This window comes from Bos indicus, chromosome 13 (assembly GCF_029378745.1).
Source record: "Bos indicus isolate NIAB-ARS_2022 breed Sahiwal x Tharparkar chromosome 13, NIAB-ARS_B.indTharparkar_mat_pri_1.0, whole genome shotgun sequence".
NCBI lineage: Eukaryota > Metazoa > Chordata > Mammalia > Artiodactyla > Bovidae > Bos > Bos indicus.
Genome location: NC_091772.1, coordinates 71,937,544 through 71,949,158, shown reverse-complemented (window position 1 = coordinate 71,949,158; position 11,615 = coordinate 71,937,544). Strand labels below are relative to the sequence as shown.

Below are 11,615 nucleotides of genomic sequence, written 5' to 3'. Positions count from 1 at the left end.
AAGCAGATTCTTTACTGTCTGAGCCACCAGGGAAGCCTGGGAGAGTGAATACTAGAAAACAAATTGCACTCTGACTTGGCCCAGAACAAATCTTACTACATATTAAGTGGAAAAAGTAGGGGAAAAAAACCAGAATCAATTTTAGACATCTATTTGTAAAGCAGGAAAAAAACAGAATGAATTTTACACATCTATGAGAACCTGTGGGCTTCCCAGGAGGCTCAGTAGCAAAGAATACGCCTGCCAATGCTGGAGACTCCAGTTTAATCCCTGGGTCGGGATGAGCCCTTGGAGAAGGACATGGCAACGCACTCCAGTGTTCTCATCTGGAAAATCCCATGGACAGAGGAGCCTGGCTATGGTCCACGGGGTCACAAAAGAGTTGGGCACGACTTAGCAACTAAACAACAAAAACGTGTACCTGTATGAAAAATTAATTTTTTTTCCTCCTGTATAAATAGCGGTATTCTTTAAGAGTTGGGGTTGGGGATGATTTAAATTTTCTTCTTTGTGCTTGTTTGGTGTGTTTTCCCAATTTTCTACAAATTAACGTTTATTTCCCCCTATAATCAGAAAAGTTCACCGTATATTCATTAAAAGAAGATTTAATTTAGGAGAGAGAGCCATGTGTGTAGTGTGACTGCAGCTGCCTCTCCTTTCTTCTCTGATTTCCCTCTGCTGGGCTTCTTTTGTTGGGGGATCTCTCATCTCTCACACAAAGGAATGACACTGTCTTTTCTATGTCTCAGATATGAAGCCCCAGAGGGAGTTGTCAGTGAGCTTATTTTGGTGAGAGGCAGAACGTTTCCTACCAGGAATACAAGTCAGCCTCAAACATGGCCTCTCCTCCAGGGGGATAATTAAGAGCAGTTCTCTTGTTCTCCCAGGCATGAGAGGCTCTTGCACTGAGATGGGGAGAGAGGGGCTGTTCAGAAAAGGGTGATGCTGGAGGCTGGGGCAGGAACCAGGAAACAGGAAGGGCTTTAAAGAAACTTCGATTCCCAGTCCTTCTGCTTCTTGGAGACTGAGACAGGGAGGGGTTCAGGAAAGACCTGCTTCATCCTGGGGTCTGGCTTCTTAACTGATCTTCCCCAGGGGAGGGACAGTCTTTTTTTCTTTCAGTTTTATTGAGATATAATCGCTAAATAGCACTGCATACATTTAAGGAGTACAGCATGATTGACTGTTACATATATTACAAAATGATAATCACAATAATTTAACATCCATCATCTCACATAGATACAAAAAAAAAAAAAAAAGAAATGGATTTTTTTTCCTGTGATAAGAACTTTTAGGACTTAACTCTCTTCGCAATTTTCAAATATACCATACAGCAGCATTAACTACAGTCATCACGCTGTATGCTATATTCCCAGTGCTCATTTATTTTACAAGTAGAAATGTTCACCTTTTGACCACCTTCATTCAGTTCCCCCAGCCCCCACCTCTCTCCTCTGGTGACTGCAAATCTGATATCTGTTTTTATGAGTTTGGGTTCCATGCCCCCCCACTCTTTTTTTCAGATTCCACATGTAAGTGGAATCTTGTAGTATCTTTCTTTGCCTGACACATAATGCCCTCAAGGCCCATCCATGTTGCAAACAGCAGGATTTCCTTTCATACGGCTGGATAGTATTTTGCTGTACATATGTGCCACATTTTCTTTACCCATTCATCTATCAGTAGGCACTTAATGTTGTTTCCGTGTCTTGGCTGTTGGGAGTAATGCGGCAATGAACATCTGGGTGCAGATATCTCTTTGACACAGCGCTTTCATTTTCTTCAGATGTGGACCCAGAAGTGTGATCGCTAGACCATAGGGTAGTTCTATTTTAATTTTTTGAGGAAAGACAGCTCTGACTCCCACTCAAAGCTTTGTTGGATTGGATGTTAGCCTGGCCTTTGGTCTAGTGATGATGCCTCAAGGCTCCCAAGGAGTAGACGAGTGTGTCCTGTGTGCCCAGCACTCTTCAGGCTGACGAGGAGTTCAAGGTTCAGCCCTGTGTTTTACTTACTGTGTGATTGCAGACAGAGCACTCACCTCCTCTGACCTTCAGTTTCCTGTCTGTAAACTGGTACTGTACAACCTCTACCCTTCAGGATGGATGAAAGTGTTAGTAGCTCAGTCCTGTTCGGCTCTATGCAACCACATGGACTGTAGCCCTCCAGGCTCCTCTGTCCATGGAATTCTCCAGGCAAAAATACTGGACTAGGTTACTGTTCCCTTCTACAGGGGTCTTCCAGACCCAGGGATAAAACCTGGGTCTCTTGCATTGCAGGTAGACTCTTTACCATCTGAGCCACCAGAAAAGTCCTTCAGGATGAGTAGGAAGATTAATTAACCAAGGTCCATGAAGTGGGCTTCCCTGGTAGCTCAGCTGGTAAAGAATCCACCTGCAATGCAAGAGACCCTGGTTTGATCCGTGGGTCAAAAAGATCCCCTAAAGAAGGGATAGGCTACCCACGCCAGTATTCTTGGGCTTTCCTGGTGGCTCAGACTGTAAAGAATCTGCCTGCAATGCAAGAGACCCTGGTTCGATCTCTGGGTTGGGAAGATCCCCTGGAGGAGGGCATGGCAACCCACTCCAGTATTCTTGCCTGGAAAATCCCCATGGACAGAAGAGCCTGGTGAGCTATAGTCATGGAGTCACAAAGAGTCTGTCACGACTGAGCAACTAAGCACCCACATGAAGTGTCTAGCATGGTGCCTGCTGAAGACTGAAAAATACTGGCTTAGGTGCTAGCCATACAGAACCCTTACACTGGGTGGCTTGAACAACAGAAACATTGTCTCAAAGTTCTGGAGGCTGGAAGTCTGAGATCAAGGTGTTGTCAAGGTCTGTGACTTCTGAAGACTGTGAGGGAAGGATCTCCCTCCTTGGCTCGTAGATGGCCATCATTTACCTGTGTCTCTTCACATCGTCTTCCTTTTAGGAAGACTATGTGTCTGTGTCTAAATCTCTCCTTATTATAAGGACACCAGTCATTTTGGGATCGGACCCACCCTAAAGTCTCCATCATTAACTAGATTACCTCTGTAAAGACTCTGTCTCCAAATAAGGTCACATTCTTAAGTAGTGGGGTTGGGACTTCAACATATGAATTTCCATATGTGGGTGTGGGGTGGGGAGGGTGGGGGAGGAAGTTTCAATCCATAACAGGCACCTATAGCATCCATAGCAGAATATTAGAAATGTCATGATCAGCACGGTCCTTGCAGGCTTTTATATGTCATGCTGCCCTAGGCCATCTCGAGTTGCCATGGCACTGGTTTCCTGGAAAGGGGTCAGAAAAGTCTTTCTTGCCTGAGCCACAATGGTGACATTCCTGTCTGTCTCCCAGGGCTTCATCCCAGACAGCTCAACGTGCCAACAGTCTCCGGGGTGCTGGCCAGCTTATGCCTTGTCGGGTCAGGCCTGTTTAACTCCTTGTCTCTCTTACTGAGAAAGTCTGAGAAATTCAATTATTATATTCATTTATTTGGCATCCACTTCTATTATGCTTACTATGCACCAGGCATTATTCTAAGCACCTTGCACATATTAACTCATTTAATTCTCGTATCAATCCTATGAGGCAGCTGCTGTTTTCACCTCCTATATGATCAAATGGAGGCAAAGAGAGGTTAATTTGTCTAGGATTTCATGATTAGCAAGTGGGTGAGCTGGGGTTTTAACCCAAGCAGAGTTGCTCTGAACAACCACATTATGAAGGGGAAGCAATGTGGCAGGAATATAAACTTTGACATCAGAGAAATGTGAATTTGGATTTCAGCTAGTGAGCAGAACTGGAAATTTCCATCACTGCCTGACCCACAAATAGTTTTTCTAAGAAGAATAAGCCCACCCCCTAGTTCTCCTGCTTATGTTCTACTATGTCACTCCAGGTCTCAGGTGATTGGACTGAGGTGGACATGTGACTCAAGGGTGCTCCACTTGTTGGCTGGGACCCAAGGATGGCAAGTCAGATTTCACTCTCTGGCATTCGCTAAGAGGCTTGAGCAGTGAGGATGCGAGCTGAAACCTTTTGGTCCAGAGGCATCGTTGAACTGGAATGGTCATTTTGGGTCAGATGCAAGTTTGAATTAGAAGACAGTAGAAGGTGGCACAGTGGTAAAGAATCTGCCTACTGGTACAGGAGGTGCAAGAGATGCAGTTTCCATCCCTGGGTAGGGAAGATCCCCTGGAGGGGGAAAAAGGCAACCTGCTCCAGTATTCTTACCTGGAAAATTCCATGGACAGTGGAGCTTGACAGGCTACAGTTCATGGGGTTGCAAAGAGTCAGACATGACTGAGGGACAGAGCACGCGCGCACGCGCGTGCGTGCGTGCGCACACACACACACACACACACACACACACACAAGATACATGTGGGCCACTGGAGGACTGCTTTCAGCAGTGGGAAGAAGGGAGCAGAGCGCAGAGAGAGACAGTGATGCCTCATGCTAGAGCAGAGGTTGTTCCCAAGAAGGAAAGACAAGAGGCACACACACTGTTGCTGACCCTCCCCTTCACTGGTGCCCTTACACATTCAGCTTCTGTGCACGTTGGCTGCTAACACCTTAAAGTTGTTCCTTCCCCAGAGAAACCCTCAACCTTAGGGCTTTCCAGCCAGGTGGGTTAGTTCCTCTGTCCCCAGCAACCAGCTGCAAGGACTGACTCACATGAAGTACAGGAGGCTGGCGTCCCGACTCAAGATGAGGCCGACTCTGTGCCATTCATACCCTGGAGCTCCCTGTGTGATCAGGCTGGACCTGGTCTCCACCTGAGATGACATTCCTGCTTAGATTTCCTCTCTCCCCTTCCCTGTCCTGATTCCCTCTCACCTTCCTCCTAGGAGCCTCCCTCAATAATCACTTGCACAAGAATTCCCATCTCAAGGGCAAGTTGGATTCTCAAGAAACAAAGACAGGTACCTTGGTTCTTGACTGCTGTCCCCTTTAAGGCTCATAACATTTGGTCTTGTTGAATTTCCTATCCTAGGATTCTGAGTCACCTATTTTTTTTCTTTCTTTCTTTTTTTTTTCCAACTGTTGGACTCCACAAGAATCAGAAAGCACTGATGGACAGCCAACCCATTCCCATGGTGCCCTGAGTGAAGACAAGTCAGCTTAGATATATTATGGACTAAAATCCCACTACATAAGGCTCCAAGCAGTGAGAGGAACTGAGTCACTTATTTTCTGTATAAGGACCTGATTGAGTTAGACCAGAATGGCCTCTCTGTTTCTCACAGCTGAGCAAGTGCAAATTGAGTGAATTTGGTAAAGTTTGTGAATCATTCTTAATCTGACTCCATCTGGAAAATGGGCCCATTATTCCCCTAACTTTAGTGCTTGCTTTAGTGACTTAAGAGAATGTATTTTGTGACAGCTTATAGCATTGTGATTGGTTTAGAGTAGGCACTCTGTTAGTGAGTTCTAGGCTTTTTGTTTGTTTCTTTCATTCTTTTTTTTTTTTTAATAATATACTCTTTCTCCCTTACTCAATTCAGCCTGGGGAAGCATTAAGAGAAAATTTATCAGAGTACTGTATGACTTTCAAAGCACTATGGAAATGTGGGAGTTCAAAGAACTATAAATTTAGAGTCCCAGAGGTCCAAGTTCAATTCTCTAGCCCACTGCTTCTCAAATTATAATGATCTTATGAATCACTTGGGGTTATTGTGAACATGCAGACTCTGATTCAGGAGGTCTGAGTGGAGCCCAAGACACAGCCTTTGTAACAGGGCTCCAGGCAGTGCCAATGTGCTGGTCCTCAAAACAGCAAAACTTTGAGTGGGAAAGCTCTAATCTGTCTTTCGGTTCCAGAGTGATTTTTTTTTCCTCCCCACACAGTCAACCTGAATGGCAGGCTCTTCCCTTTACATAGCATTTTGCACCTCCTGTGAGATGTGGTTCCTGCCAATAAGGAGAGCTCAGTGGTTGAGGCAGCCAGGAAAGCTGTCGGTTGTAAAGGAAGGTATGTGGTAACTAGAGCAGGGAGGTGGGAGGCTGCTGAGGGGCCTTGCTCCTGGAAAAGGAGTCAGGAAAGTCTCCTTGGTGGGAGGAGCTCTCAGTCTATCACTGCCCAGATATCCCCGATTCCTACGTGCCTGCTCCCATACGCAAGGACCACACACAAGAATCCCGGGACTTCTATGACATCTCACCTCCTGTTTCCTGGACCCTGCTGTTGGTGCCCTGTCTTCTGGACAATATTATCCACACCTGAACCCACTGTGTTTCTGTGGCCATGGCCTTGAACTTCCCAGCTGCCTATGTATTGACATTAGAGGTCCTGGCCTGCCTCTTTCTGATCCAGGGTCTGTTTTGACACCATGAATAAAATGAGAGGTTCAAGCAGTTCCAGTTATGAGGGGGGGGGGGGGCGGGATGTGTGTTATTTCCACAACATTTAGTGCATTTCCTTTTTTCATTATAATCCTGGCCAAGTCCTTACAAACATTATCCTTTCCAAACCGAGATTGGTTTTCCGTGTTCATGGATGCCAACAGCTGGGGTAGGTTTCCGCCATCTGTTCACTTTCTCCTTTGCCATTCTTCTTTCTTTGCCCCTGTTTTCCCTCAGGGTTCTCAGCATGGAGGCTTTGTCTAGGAAAGGCCACTGTCGGCCTGAGTAGGGGGAGGAGGTCTTCTGCTTTTTGTTAAGCCACCTTCTGTTGGCATATCTGGGAGTTTCCACTTAAATCCTAGAAGTAGCTGAACAGAGAACAGGCCCTTGATTGATTAATCCTTTCCTAACATATGCTAAGAATCCTGATATGCCAGACACTGCTCTGGGTTCCATGGATACAGCAGTAAACAAACATGGTTCCTGCCATGACAGTCTAGCTAGACATACTATTCTAATCTTATCAATGGGGGCACTTTACACACATACATACACCACACACACACACACACACACACATGCATTCTAGTCTTCAACCTCCTGAGAAACCCAATCTCACTGTCCTCAGGGGAATGGCTTCTGTCCCAGGTCCAAGGAAAACAAAAGAAATTCCTAGAAACGTCTATTTGAATAGCTATTATCAAAAAGACAAGAAATAACAAGCGTTGGTAAGCATGTTGGAAAAAGAGAAGCTTTGCTTATTGTTGGTGGGGATGTAAATTAGTGTAGTTTTCCATACGGAAAACAGTATGAAGTTCCTACAAAATTTTTTTTGTAAAAATTAAAAATAAGACTATCGTAAGATCTAGCAATCCTACTTCTGAGTCTGTTTCCAAAGGAGCTGGAATCAGGATCTTGAAGACATATCCGCACTCCCAGATTCATTGCTTTATTATTCACAATAGCCAAGACATGAAAGCAACCTAAATGTTTGTGGAAGGATGAACGGATAAAGAAGATGGGGCATGGACTATTATTCAGCTTTAAAAAAGGAGGAAGTTCCATCATTTATGACACATGGCTCAACTTGGAGGACACTATGCTAGGAGGACACTATGCTAGGTGACATAAGCTGGAGAGGAAAAGAGAAATACTATATGATTTTTGTAATAGAGTGCGGCAGAGCAAGGCCTTCAGCAAGTGGCTATTGCTGTGCACAATTACCCTTGCCTGCACTCCATGCCACCTCCCACATCCTGTTCCCGAGCAACGTTAACCCGGGACTATTAGTCGTCCTGCTTAGCCATTGGCTGGTGCCACAGTGGGCCCCTCCCACAAGTGGCCAGCTGTCAGTGAGCAACCGTTAGTGGTCCTGCTCAGCCATTGGCTGGCGCCACAGTGGGCCCCTCCCACAAGTGACCGGTCAGTGAGCAACCGTTAGTGGTCCTGCTCAGCCATTGGCAGGCGCCACAGTGGGCCCCTCCCACAAGTAACCGGCTGTCAGTGAGCAACCGTTAGTGGGTCCGTTAAGCCAGCAGTTGTCAGAGTGGTGGGCATCCAGCAGAGAGTGAGGTAAGAGGTGGATCCCGGCCTTCTCCCAGCTTTGGGCGAGCAGATGAGCTGGAGATCCCTGGGGGCTCCAGAGCCCTCACCAAGACCACCCACTGGCCAGGCCCAGTCCTTGAGGCTGAGATGAACCTCTCCCCAATGCTGCCTCTGCAACCTAATGGCAGTGGTTGTCTGCATGGGACACAGTTGGGTGGCCTGAGAGCCTGGGTCCTGGGTGCCTGGCTCCTTCAGCGATGATAACTGCGTCTGGGGACCTGGCCCCAAGGGATCCACCAACTAAGATCTGCCTCCTCTTTGCCAGGAGGACCTTGGAGGAGGAAAGTTGTGCCTTGAGAACTTGCCCGTTCTTGTTAGAACAGAGAATAACATTGGTTTTGGTGGAGGTTTATAGGAAAGACTCAGCTCTATGACCTGACCTCAAGAACAAAGGCTCTGACACCAAGAAGTTTGCAAACTACTCAAGCCCCTCCCTCATTGTTCATAGAAAAGGGCTTTGCTAAGAGCTTCCAGGGAGTCAGAGGAGCCACCCATCTCCTTGCATGGCCCTGCAGTAAACCTTTCCTTGCTCCCGACTCTGACGTTTTGATATTGTTTGGCCTCACCGAGCTTCGAGCACAAGGACTTGGGTTTTGGTAACAATTTCACTTAAATGTGTAATCTAAAATAGCCAAACTCAGAAGCAACGAGTGGAATGGTGGTTGCCAAGGGCAGGCGGAGGGGGAAATGGGGACTTGTTGGTGAAAGGGTATGAAGTTTCATTTATGCAAGATGACTAGATTCTGCAGATTTAATGTAAAGCAATATGACTGTAGTTAACAATAGTGTATTGTACACCTGAGGGTAAATATTGTTAAGAGGGTAGATGTTAAGTGTTCAAGTCATACAGGCCAAAAAAGAAAACAGTGGTAACTTTGTGAGACAATGGAGATATTAATTAGCTTGAGTTTGGTGAACCTTGCACAACATATTCGTTTATATGTATACCTTAGTGAAAGTTGCTCAGTCGTGTCCGACTCTTTGCGACCCCATGGACTGTAGTCCATGGAATTCTCCAGGCCACAATACTGGAGTGGGTAGCCTTTCCCTTCTCCAGGGGATCTTCCCAACCCAGGGATGGAACCCAGGTCTCCCCAATTGCAGGTGGATTCTCTACCAGCTGAGCCACAAGGGAAGCCCAGGAATACTGGAGCGGGTAGCCTATCCCTTCTCCAGTGGATCTTCTGAACCCAGGAATCGAACCGAGGTCTCCTGAATTGCAGGCAGATTCTTTACCAACTGAGCTATGAGGGAAGCCCCCGTATATATACCTTACATATACACTGACAAATAAAAATTGTGTATATGTAAGGTATACATATATATAAAGATCATGTAAATGTATACCTTACATATACACAATTTTTGTCAGTTATACCTCAATAAAGCTGTTGAAAGTAGAGCTAATGTACTTTAGTCATTTTTTCCTCTAGGGGAATTTTGAGGGCAAATGGAGTGGGAGTCACAGGAAAGGTTTAAAAGTACCATCGATCAAAGGAACCAAATGGCTGGAGACTTGTTTGATGTTGAAGAGGGTCCAGGAGTGCTCTGGAGGGTCTGGCCCGTTGGTGGAGGAGGATGCTCTTGAGGGAGGCAGTGAGTCATAGCTGGGCCCCACGTGCTTATGTACAGAATTTCAGATCCAGCAAGGAGAGGCTCTTGCTTGAAAACTGATGGTGAATACAGACAATGCTCCAATCCCTGTGGAAAATGACTGCACTCAGCTCCCTAAATTCTGTGTTTCTCCATATTTATATGTGCTGTTACCCAGTGAATACCTGATTAAGGAATGCAGCTGCCAAATGAATACATTTGTCGCTCATCAAATGGAACCATAAAGCCAGCGATGATGGGGCTTATTAAAAACCTTCTTTCACTCAGTTGAAAAATCCTCCACACGTCCCAGCCGGTCTCAATATCGCCGCTAATGAAATGGGTAACCAATACACAAAGCTATGTATTCAAGAGCAAATTAACTGCCTCAGGAATAGGCATCATAAAGATTGCAGCCTGGAAAATAAATAGACAATGTATTGGGCAAATCGGCCTCGTGTTTAAGTGTTGATGAGTTGGAAATATTGGTTTAGCTTCTTGATGGAAGCAGGCAGTATGGGATGCTGGAAGGCAGACATTAGTATTGAGAAATCAAGCTGGTGAACCTCTTGTTTGCCAGAACTGGGAAAGGGTGAGAAGGAGTGAGCCGTGAGCCAGTCCTGAGCCGTTACTTGGTGCCAGGCCCTGTGCTGTTGCCCCTAGTTCTTGTATCGCCCAAGAAGCGGAGAGGCACTGTGTTTTCAGCCTAACCTACCTACAACCATGTAGTCAGATGACACAGAGAGATTTTGTTTTCTCTGTCCAAACCATTAGTACATGAGCCTTTATCAGAGTGTTTAAAAAGAGTTAACCCCTCTTAAATAAGCCTCCAGGTATTTCTGGGCTCCCTTGAGCCCTTGCTCATGATTGGAAAAAAAAAAGAAAGAAAGAAAGGGAGGGAGGCAGGGACTGAGAGAGGGGAGGAAGGATAAAGGATTTCCATTTGTGTCTTCTGTTCCAGATTCTGGTCCTTCTATCCCACATCGACTCTCTGCCTTTATTCTTCTCTGGAAGCTTTCCAGACCAGAAGGAAGCAGTGACCTACAAGTTGAAAGGCCTTTGCCAGCACCTCAGCTCAGCACCTAACCTCAGGTTAGGTCTACTGTTCTTCCCTCCCTCCTCATCCCAATCAGCACATGCACAGCTGGAGGAGAAGGCCACAGGGTGGGTTTTGAGTCACGTGGGTTTTGAGTCACGTGAGTTTGGGTCTTGTGGTCCCGGCCAGGTCTCCTGACACTCCAAAGTCCCTGCTGCACCTGGAGAGTGAAGATGAGCTCGTCTCCCTCATGGGCCTTTGAGAGGAACTGATGAAATAACGCACAGAAGTTTCTGGAATGATTCAAAAACATCAGTCCCTCGTGAGTCCTGATTGCCTCCATGATTTTCACAGGCCTTCCTTCTTTCAAAAGGAGCCAGTGAAGGGGATAGCAGAAAGGAAGGTCACAGCAGCTGTAGGTTCCTCTACAGAGGAAATGAATGGAGCTGATCTAATGTGTAACAAAATCACAAAAAGATAAAACCCAGCAGCCCCAACCACCTGCTTATGCAGCATTTTAATTACTGTTTATTATTTAATTTATTCTTTTATATTAGTATGTTTAAAATATTGATAGTTAATAGATTTCCTTATTTTTTTAGCCTGATTACTACAATGATTATTTTTAAAGGAAAGCTAATGAGTTGTTTGGGCTTATCTGCTGACCAATCCAGGCTAAATGACAGTCAATTTCCTTTTGAGGTAAATGGATTCTGAAGGGCAGGAGAGGCTGTTGCACCCCATTTGTTTAGGGGCACACGTCTTAGAAGTAGGCTCCCCCAGAAGCAGATAAATGTGTAAATGCCTGTGATTTCCCTAGGAAATGATCTGAGGAAGGGTCTGCAGGAAAGTGGCCCAAGGAAGGGAAAATATAGAGTGCCTTAAAGAGCAGGTTAATGCACTAGCTCCTGGGGAACTTATGGTGGGCAGCATAGAGCCCGCATCATGGTCAGGTCATCCTGCCTGAGGGGGAGGGAGCCGAGGTGTTTATCCACCAACTCAGGTCAGCGGTTTGAATACCGTTCCTGGGGACAACTATTCTCCA

At 45.9% G+C, this 11,615-nt stretch overlaps 1 non-coding gene across 1 annotated transcript; it reads right to left on the bottom strand.

Annotated features, from left to right (window-relative positions):
* Positions 1 to 5,032: 5,032 nt before the first annotated feature.
* On the bottom strand, positions 5,033 to 5,183 carry LOC139186681 (small nucleolar RNA SNORA79). Its single transcript, XR_011570355.1, has one exon. It is a non-coding gene; the product is annotated as a small nucleolar RNA SNORA79 (small nucleolar RNA).
* Between the last annotated feature and the right edge of the window lie 6,432 nt (positions 5,184 to 11,615).